Source organism: Macrobrachium rosenbergii, chromosome 8, assembly GCF_040412425.1.
Source record: "Macrobrachium rosenbergii isolate ZJJX-2024 chromosome 8, ASM4041242v1, whole genome shotgun sequence".
Classification (NCBI taxonomy): Eukaryota; Metazoa; Arthropoda; class Malacostraca; order Decapoda; family Palaemonidae; genus Macrobrachium; species Macrobrachium rosenbergii.
The window spans coordinates 27,113,129-27,123,555 of NC_089748.1; the positions used below are offsets into that span (position 1 = coordinate 27,113,129).

General features: G+C 39.0%; 1 pseudogene; it reads left to right on the forward strand.

Moving 5' to 3' along the window:
• The first annotated feature begins 773 nt into the window (after window positions 1–773).
• LOC136841089 (uncharacterized) lies at window positions 774–5,087 on the forward strand (annotated as a pseudogene).
• The last annotated feature ends 5,340 nt before the right edge of the window (window positions 5,088–10,427 follow it).

The following is a 10,427-nucleotide window of genomic DNA, read 5'->3' on the forward strand; positions in this document are numbered from 1 at the left end:
CACATATGTAATTCTAATAGCCACAATGCCCTCTTAACTTCTCGAATTCTTCAGCTTTTTGGATATGCTTGTAACTACAAAGCTGTAAAGTCCAAACGAAAGAAATTGAAATTGACTTTGATGCCCTCCTCGTAAAACGAACCCAAAGAAAATGTCACCATAACCACAAGGAGGCTATTAGAATTATATATATATATATATATATATATATATATATATATATATATATATATATATATATATATATATATATATATATATATATATATATATATATATATATATATATATATATATATATATATATATATATATATATATATATATATATATATATATATATATATATATATATATATATATATATATATATATATTGATGATCCTGTGGGTAAATTGTTACATTAACTTGATCAACACTTAGTCGACAATGTTTTAATTCTCTCTCTCTCTCTCTCTCTCTGGGGAAGAGAAGAAGAAGACCGTTTGTAAACACGCTTTGTGTGAAGCTCTCTATATAATGAGTTTTGTATAAGTTCTACATGACACTACACCTTTCACCGTGTTATATAAGTTACAGTAAGCCTCAGTGATCATTTTAGTAACAACAGTGTGTATATAGGATTTTTATACTAGTCTGTAAAGTTACGATATAAAAACTCATACCCCGTGGCATACCCACTCGGTTGGCGGCGCCTCAGTTTAAATTTCATATGCGCAGTGTATGTGTGATGTCACTATTGTGACGTGAAAAGGCTGAGGCTTCACTAATAATGGATTACTCCGGACCAGCCTCTGTTTCTGAGGTTGAAAATGATCTGCACCTGACTGATGATGAGGATGTAGATATGACTCATTGGCCACCACTCACACAATCTCTTCCTCATAAGCCCTCCAGTACTGTTGCTAATACCCCCATATATATATGGATTATGGGTCAGATACTAGCAGTGCTCCACAGTCTCCTGCTGCTAAAACATCCAAATGTCAAAAGTTTTTCACTAGACAAAAGAGTGATGTCACTCTGCCTCACCCCCATACACGACTTGCTTCCTCTGCTACCCCAGCTTTTGCTCCCCGTGATGAATATGTTAGGTTAGTCTTCAAAGAAAATTTGAGCACTGACACTAAACTACGATGGCTGACTGAAGTAAATACAGAACCTTCAATCTTGATAAAGAGCTGGCAGAGGTGAAGATGTCTGCTATCACATCTAAATTTGTATATATTGCAATGAAGTCGTGAGGACATCATTGGCAGGGTGAAGGGTGGTGAATTTCTGTCCATAAGCCTGGATATTCAAGATTCAATAGACAGACCCTTAGAAAGTATTTAACATATCTCATTACTCGTTACCCTTTGAAGCAGACCCTAACCTTGCTAAGGAACTGCCTGGTGTATACAGTGCACGAAGATTTCTTCAAAATGGGAACCCTATTAATCGCATTGTCATCACATGGAGTCTACTAGAACCACCACCATCTGTTTATGAGTTTTCCTTCCTCCCTTGCCTCCCCTCCTTGTGAATTACGCAGGATGAAGGATGATCAGCCCAACTGTTTCAACTGCTGGGGTGTTGGCCATATCTCCCGATATTGCTCTGCCAAAGTAGACCTAAGTGTGCCTGGTGTGCTGCAGCCCATTCACACGCACCTGTCCATACCGTGAAACCTGTTACTGATGCTTCCACCTCATTGTCAGAATCATCATCAACTCCAGAGACTGTGCATTGGAAATGCCTCGTTGTGGTAAAGCAGGAGTTAATGTTTGGCATGGATGCTCCAGAAAGAAAAAATGCTGCCACGAAGTCACTTCCACTGACACCACCACCACAACCAGTGTCAACCTCCTCGTAAGGCTGTTGCTGCATTGGAATCGCACTGTACAGCACTAACGACATGCTTTGAATGCTATTGATGCAGAGTTATAACGCTTCGATAATAGTTGATCATTCAGCAGGCTACCACTTCAATAAGTAACCTCGACACACTAGTCAAGGCACAACAAGTTCTCATAACCTCTGTTGCCTCAATTACTGAGAAGCTAGATACTGTTGCCTCTTGTCTTGAAAGGGTCAGTGGCCTCCTGCCAGCTCAGCCTCCTACACTTGGTGCACCATCTAACAGTGCTGCTTCTCCTGTACATGCTCGACCTGTCTCTCATAGCGCAATAAACCTCGCTTACTCATGCAACTACATGTCCTTTCATGGAATGCCCTGATGGAATTAGACACCTCCAGACTCACTGCACTCAGGACATATGTTTATCGCCATCACCCACAAGTAATATTTATTCAATAAGCCTTCCCTGGCGGTGCTCAGCCAGGTGATGAAGCTCCAACACTCTCCGGTTATGTTTCATATGTACATCATGTCAGGAATGGTCTTATACTTACATCCACTCTACTCTCCCTCATCAACTCCTTCGCTCATCAGCAGATATTAACATGACCTTCAACTTTTTCAGGTTAAGATAGGTGATGGTCATATTCGATTATGCAATGTTTACTCTGCCCCTGGCTTAATTAACCTCTCAGCACTTCCTACACCTACAAAACCTTGGCATGATCTACATGGGTGATTTCAATGCCAGACACCCAGATCTTGGTGATGTCTCTCCGATTCCCAACCACAGTAGAGTTCCTCTGCTCAACTATCCATCATTACCATTTAACCCGTTACATACAGGTGGTGCCACACACATCCGGAAATACTCTTGATCATAAAATTAAGATCTGGGCTCGTGGCATCACATGTCTCCTGTCATTCTGTTCCTCATCTTTTCTGACCATGTTGCCTTATGTCTACAGTATGCAAATAAGACTCATCCAAGTGACCCCTATCATCGTACCCACATCACCATTCCACCCAAGTACTGCCCAACAACGTTTCATACATCTCCTCTGTCCTACCTACCTTTGATAAACACTCTCCAGACCACCTGTATAATTCTTTGGTAAAATACCCATGACTTCTATCAACTATATATTGTCAGACCTCACATTAAAAGTCATCTTGTTGCCCATGCTTGGACCTTGGATCAACGCATTAAGCAAGCAGAGAGTTGCGGCTGATGCTGGCCTTGCCTTTCAGACACAACCGACACCCAATCATCTACTTCAATATCAAGGCGAGGGATGATTTAAAAGTGCTCTCAGAAGTGTGTCTACACTGAGTCATGGCATAAATACACTGACCTAATTAACCACCAGACTAGCGTTGGGACCATGTGGCATCTCATCGAAAGGACTGTCAAAAAAAACCACATGTGCACTTCATCACAGTCCATGTCTATATGCCCAGGATCTCATCACTACTTGGTCAACCCAGTCACGGTCCAGTAATCTCCTGTATAAATCCACGAAGCACTTTCTTCCCAGAGCAACTTTTAATCGCAACCTTTTTGATGGCTGCGTTGTTGGAATCAGACGAGGAGGACAAAAGAGCTGATCACCGAGGATGAGCTAACGACGCGCTGTTATGGGAAATAAAAATTCTGCTCCTGGAGATGATGGCCTTACTTATCAAGTGCTTCGTCTCCTCCAGAAGGTTCCTGGGAATCCTCTTCTACAATTGTATAATCTTTTGCTACCAACATGGATATGTGCCTGCTGCCTGGATCATTAGCAAAATTAAACCTATCCCAAAGCCTGGAACTGATAAATACCGCCTATCTCCCTCACCTCATGTTTTAGTAAAGTGTTTGAGCGTATATTTCTAACTGGCTAATGCACTGGTTACAAGAAAAACTCTCTCCCCATTTGTATGGCTTTCTTCCACAGAGGAGTACTCATCACTGTTTAGCTGAACTCTACTCCGATTGTCCCCTAACAGTGTAGTTGCCTTCCCTTGACCTCAAAAGTGCTTTTGATATAGCCAACAGGGATATAATTCTTGATCAGCTTGTCGAATTTGGTGTCAGAGGAAACCTTCTAGAAGTGGATAAACGGTTATCTCAGTAACAGAAAATCATGTGTTTTTCTTTAAAAACAAAATGTAGCTCCTATGAAAACTTTGAGCTTGGCACACACCTCAGGGCGGTGTATTGAGCCCATTTCTTTTTAATATTCTTATGCACCGTGTACTGTCTCTCCTCCCTGCTATCCCTGGAACCACTGTAACCTGCTATGCTGATGATGTCTGCATCCACTCCACTACCCCTCGAGACCTTCAGCGTGTCCTTCAAAGAATTCTACAGGTCCTGTACCTCCTGTGGCCTCATAGTCTCCCCAGAAAAAAATAGAATCTTCTCTGCCCGGAATCTCCGAGACCTGCCAAACGTGTTCATTATGGGTGGGAATATTATTTACTCACTGCACACAGTATACATATCTAGGTGCACCAGTCAGGATCACCCCTGCTATACCTGCACGCCAAACGAATCCACCCCATGGTGAAAAACCTTCTTGATCGACTGGGGCCTGCTGTTATCTTCCCATCAAGTGGCTTGCCATGGGGCCAAGGTATATCTATCCCCACGTGGCTAGAACCCTCTATATCCTCTTCCGAAGGTCAATTGTTGACTATTTATCTCCTGCTTTAATTCAATCACCCAGACAGGCATTACAACCTCTAGAACAGTTCCAAAAATAGAGTAATGAGGTTTATCCTAGGATGCCCTCCTTCCACTCGGATAGTCAACATGCAGACCGAACTCATGTTACCTCCATTAATAGAGAGAATTTATGCCAATGTAACTTTGTTTTCTGTTAAATGTCTACACTCTCCACAATTTACTCAAACTTCTCTGCTGTACTCAGAGCATCACCTGACAAGATGCACCAAGACCTCAACTCCGGCCAGGGGCCATAACCTGAGTTAGGGCAGTATGTGAAAATCTTCGACACCTTGATATCAGTTATACCTGAAAGAGCAGTCATCCAAGATTTGCCACCATGGCGGGTTCCTATTCCTGCTGTCACTTTCACACCAACCTCTAAAGATGCCCATACCAGTCTACAGAAGCAGCTGGTTTTGGAAACAATAGCCAAAGTGTCAATTTCAGTTCCTGCAGGACACCACATCTACGTGGACGGCTCAGTACAGGCAGATGGAAGTGCAGCATGTGCTATGTTCTCCCCAAATTAGAATCTCCTGAGGGTGGGTGGCATGGTCGCAGGTTGCCAAACTCATCCAGTTCCACTTATTGCGAACTTCATAGGTATATGGGATGCAGTAACCCTACTTGTTAGAAGAAATGTGAATGGATTGGTGATCTGTGACTCAAATCTGCACTCCAGGCACTGACATCTTCTAGGCCCAGCTGTGGCCGTGTTGTGCGAGTTTATATTGTGTCAACTAGCTGCTGCTTACAATGCCTCGCTAATGTTGTCCTTTATAAAAAATGCCTTCCCATATTGGGCTTGCTGGGAATGACATGGTGGACAGTCTTGCTAAAGCTGCCTGCACGCTTTGAATAATGATGACAGAAATGTTGAGCCCTCACTTCGCTGCCTTAAACATAGAATATATTCAGCAGCTTTTGCCTGTACAGTACAGCGTAGGGATGCAGAGAGGGGCACTAGTGTTTCCATACAACATCATGAAAACTTTCTGCAGAGCAGTCACAAGTACCGGCGATGTGGACTCATGGTGCGTAGGCATAATGTCGTAAGTGCCAGGATAAGGTTGGGATATCGTCCTGTGTGGCAGGTTGGACAGACACTAGATATACCACACTACACCTCATGTAAACTGTGTAACCTTGCTAATGCCAATAACCTTGAACACTACTGCCTTCATTGCCCCACTGTCAGGAATCTGTTACCTCAAGGACAAAATTTACTTCAAACCTGCCAATATTTACTCAAAGATGACCACCTAGACTTAATTTGACTCGTCATCCACACTTTGGTGGTTGCTAAACTGTCTGTTGCAGTTGTTGTGATAATGGAATACGATCTCATATATGTTATTTTTGTAACTGATATACTGATAATTCAATGCTGTAATTTTTTTCTGTTGATTTCTGATGTACTGTAAGTAACTGCTAATATGTAACTTTGTTTGACGTCTTTGGGCGTAATAAATTTATTAAATAAATAATCTCTCTCTCTCTCTCTCTCTCTCTCTCTCTAAATCTCTCTCTCTCTCTCTCTCTCTCTCTCTCGAAATAAATTCCACATCCTAACGTGGATGGTGTGACAACTGTCACTCATAGACATCCGAATCAGGATCCCCTCTTGTACCTCGTGTTAAACACCTCACGTGAAAGACATGAAGCCTGAATCCGATGGAGGTCGCTGCATTTCAGGAGCTTCACAGAGGGAATCAATCTAATATTGGATGCAGCGTACCATATGAAATGGAGGGTGTTGCGCTGTATGCTTTTGTAATTAACATTCTGGGCATATTACTTAAAAACGCAGTCATAGTTTATATAGTTTATATATGTTTGTATTTATATACAGTATACATATGTACTGTATAAATATACATACTATGTATACACACATATATATATATATATTTTAACTATATATATATATATATATATATATATATATATATATATATATATATATATATATATATATATATATATATATATATATATATATATGTATATATATATATATATATATATGTGTGTGTGTGTGTGTAATATATGTAATATATAGAATTAATCCCTACCCTATTCAGTCATATGAGAGATCACTTAACAGTTTTCTGAAGTGCCGTATAACATAAAAATATTGCAAACTTTCCATTTTGATGCAGGAGGAAAAATGAATAAAAACCGCAAAATTTAGTGGCCCTCTTTGAATACCGTAGATTCTTAGGGCGGATAGCAAAACCTTTTCGTTTTTCTTGAAATATCACTTCAGTTCAGAGTCTGTACACAAGCAAAAGGATCATGAATATTTATTCGGCTGAGAGGGGAACTTCATATATACATTCTGTCATATGCGTTTGTATGGTAATTGTTATGATGTACTATATTTGAAACACTGATCAGTGTAAGGAGTGGAAATATATTTTTTATTGAAGATATTGTCGTGTAAATTATACTCTTAATAATACTGTACGAGCACGTACATTCTTAGAAAAAAATAAACTCTTGTTAGTTTCATGTTTTCAGTTTTCATACGTAAAGCAAATTTGTATGTAACACTTATGTATATGTATAATGTTTATATATACATATACATAGGTGTTACATACACCTATGTACATGTTTCTGAATGCATGGCTATTTCTCTTTTTCCCTTTGAAGCAGAGAAATTTCCTTTTGCCATAACTGTATGTTAATTTTTGAGTTTGCACCGGGGTTTAAGGATTTGCTTTGCATACCGGGCCACCTGTTCATTCGCCGCATACGAGAAAATACAATAAAAAGGATCCAAGTAACTAAATCTCACTATACGCGTCTCTCTCTCTCTCTCTCTCTCTCTCTCTCTCTCTCTCTCTCTCTCTCTCTCTCTCTCTCTCTCATGAAAACCGAGAGACATTATTCTATTAGCCATATTAAGTCAGATTTATGACAGGTAAATTTTGATGGTAGCATGACATATTTTCTTATTTTATTGTGTCCCTTAGCGACAGTTTTATTTGACGATATTTTCATTCAGTCGCTTCTTCTAGGAACAATCTCGTGTTGGGAGATGACATAAAATATCTTGGGAAGTAACTTCTCTATTATATACTCTCAGTTTCACTTCTACCAACAACATACTCATGTAAGTGATGTACAAAATGAACTTTGACTGGTACAGATGGAAATTCTATATATATATATATATATATATATATATATATATATATATATATATATATATATATATATATATATATATGTGTGTGTGTGTGTGTGTGTGTGCATTTATGTATGGATGTATGTGTATAACCAGCATCTTTTTTTGGAGGGGGATTGGAATATTTTCATTTGGAAACTTAACATCTTCCATCTTATTCTGATAGAGACAACACTTTGACCAGTCAGGAAGGACTGATTCTTTAGTAATTACTTTTTTTTCGAGTTTTGTGCTTTATTGGATTTTCTTATAACCGAAGACTCCATTTGGTGGTCCACAATTTACAATTTGACGGTTATTCTGTGGTGCCTGTTTTATGTGTCATTTAGTTGTGTTTTCACCGACATACTGTTTTAACTTATACTGTATATGATAAATGCGTCTACCTTGGACAGGATCGGGAGCTATTTCTCTTCGGTTTATAAGGAATGATGCTGATTTATTAATTCCAAAAATGATACAGATGAAAACTTTGCCTTCAAAACATTGCCATTAAAGACATATTAGTTGATATCAGCTCTACTGTACATATTCTCGTCGAAATCAGGTTTTAATTATAATTTTTTTTTCTCTATCACCTGAGAAAATGTTTGAAAAATTAATTGCTGTGCAAAGTAACTTCTGCAATAATATATGGAGACCAAATGTAAATCTCATTTTTCAGGATTTGTTATCACATATATGCATATACTGTACGTGTGTGTGTGTGTGTGTGTGTATGTATATATATATATATATATATATATATATATATATATATATATATATATATATATATATATATATATATATATATATATATTTTATGATGCCTTGTAATATGTATATCCTCCTATAGTTTTGATATATTTACTCTTCTATTTATTATGTTATGTGTAATACTAATAATTATTGAAATATTGTATGTAGTGTAGTAATGTATCAGATGTGTATGCACTTATATACATAAAATGTATATATATGCATAAAAGGTATTATATTATATATATATATATATATATATATATATATATATATATATATATATATATATATATATATATATATATATATATTTTACGTTTTTCCGTGGTTTTAGTTTGAAATATGCTCTGTGAGACAGGTAGCAACAATTTAAGTTAATTTAGCCTTGTGGTTCTGACTTCGTGGGTACAGGAAAACGTAAAAAGAGGAAAACAAAGGAGAATTTCATATGAGCTTAGGGCTCTTGTTACTGAGGGAAATATTACGTAAAACACGTGGGCAAATTTAAAGGAGTGTATTTACATAAATGATATCAGTACGGGAAAGAGGAACTCAAGTAGATTACTATCCTGAAGAAGATTCCTACGGGATTGAATGAAACTGGGGATTCCAGACACGGTCCGAGAAGCTTCCACGAAATAGGATCCTCTGAAATGAGAGATATGCACATTATACGCCAGTAATGAAAATAGACAAAAGAATAATGAATTCGAAGCTGCACTGAGGGTGCCAAAGGAGTAATAAAGAATTAATACTGCCGATGCAAGAGGCGCACGGACATTAGACAAGGGAGATTTCTGGCTTTCTCCTTAAGAAAATATTACGAGACAAAAGCGTGACTGAAATGGGGCTCTTCCAGGGCACTTTACCTTAGCAGATTTTCCGAGGGCGCGTAGAAGGCGGTCCGTGGATGACTTGCGATTTCCGAGGGCGAGTTTCTTCCACGTGGTGAGATGCTAGGGCTTCCGTAAAGGGGCAAGGCGATGGGGACTCCTCGAAACTCCAAGCAGTGGCGTGTGGGCTCGAGGAATACGGTCGAAGGGCACGAGGAAAAGTATACTTTTGAAAGGGCCACGTGGTTAGGATGCAAGGGCATCGATGGGGCCAGGTGTTGAGGACGTCTTCACAAGTTCACTCCATATCTTCCAGCCCGCGTGTGTGTGTCGAGACCTCGTGGGCTTTTGCTTTTTATCCCCTCCTTTGGGGCAGGGGGGGTGCGCCCAACACAGATGCTTTGACTCATTGCACCTGCTGCCCGCAGGGGAGGTTTTGGCCTGTAGGAGAAACACCCAAGCCAGATTTCTTTTGCCTCAAGGAAAGATCTTTATCAAAAATGGGAGCGCCTTTAATCTTTTAAACCCTTGGTTTTAAGTCGATAGACAGATGGTCTATCGATCGGCCGGCTGGCAGTAAATGAAACACAACAACAACCAACCACAACAAAGGAGGGGGGGGGGGCAATTTGCTAGCGAATTCTTGCTAATCATAATACCTCCCCATACAAGATGATGTACATACCTCCTTCGGGTGTGTACATCGATATTCAAGAATGAGCGGCAAATGCTTTACGTTACTCTACATTCTGCCTTGCAATGAACTTTACTCCTAAGGGTTTTATGAAGCTGTGACGTTACTTTTAATAACACATTGGGACAATTTTCGTTAACAGAACGCAAAGTGATTTAAACACTTGCAAAAGAATAATTACTTTAGATTTGGTTACCCACTGGTAACTTTATAATGTGACTCGAACAATTGTTAATTATAGGACCACGTATATGAGGCTATGGCCAACAAATGAAAAGAAAGGTTATTGTTCAAGAATTAAAATACACGGTTACTTAATTTTAGATAAAATGCATGCGGTTAGTACAATCTGCCTTGAAGAGGCTGTGTAAATGAAAAACAGCGTTTATTTTTGTAAATGACA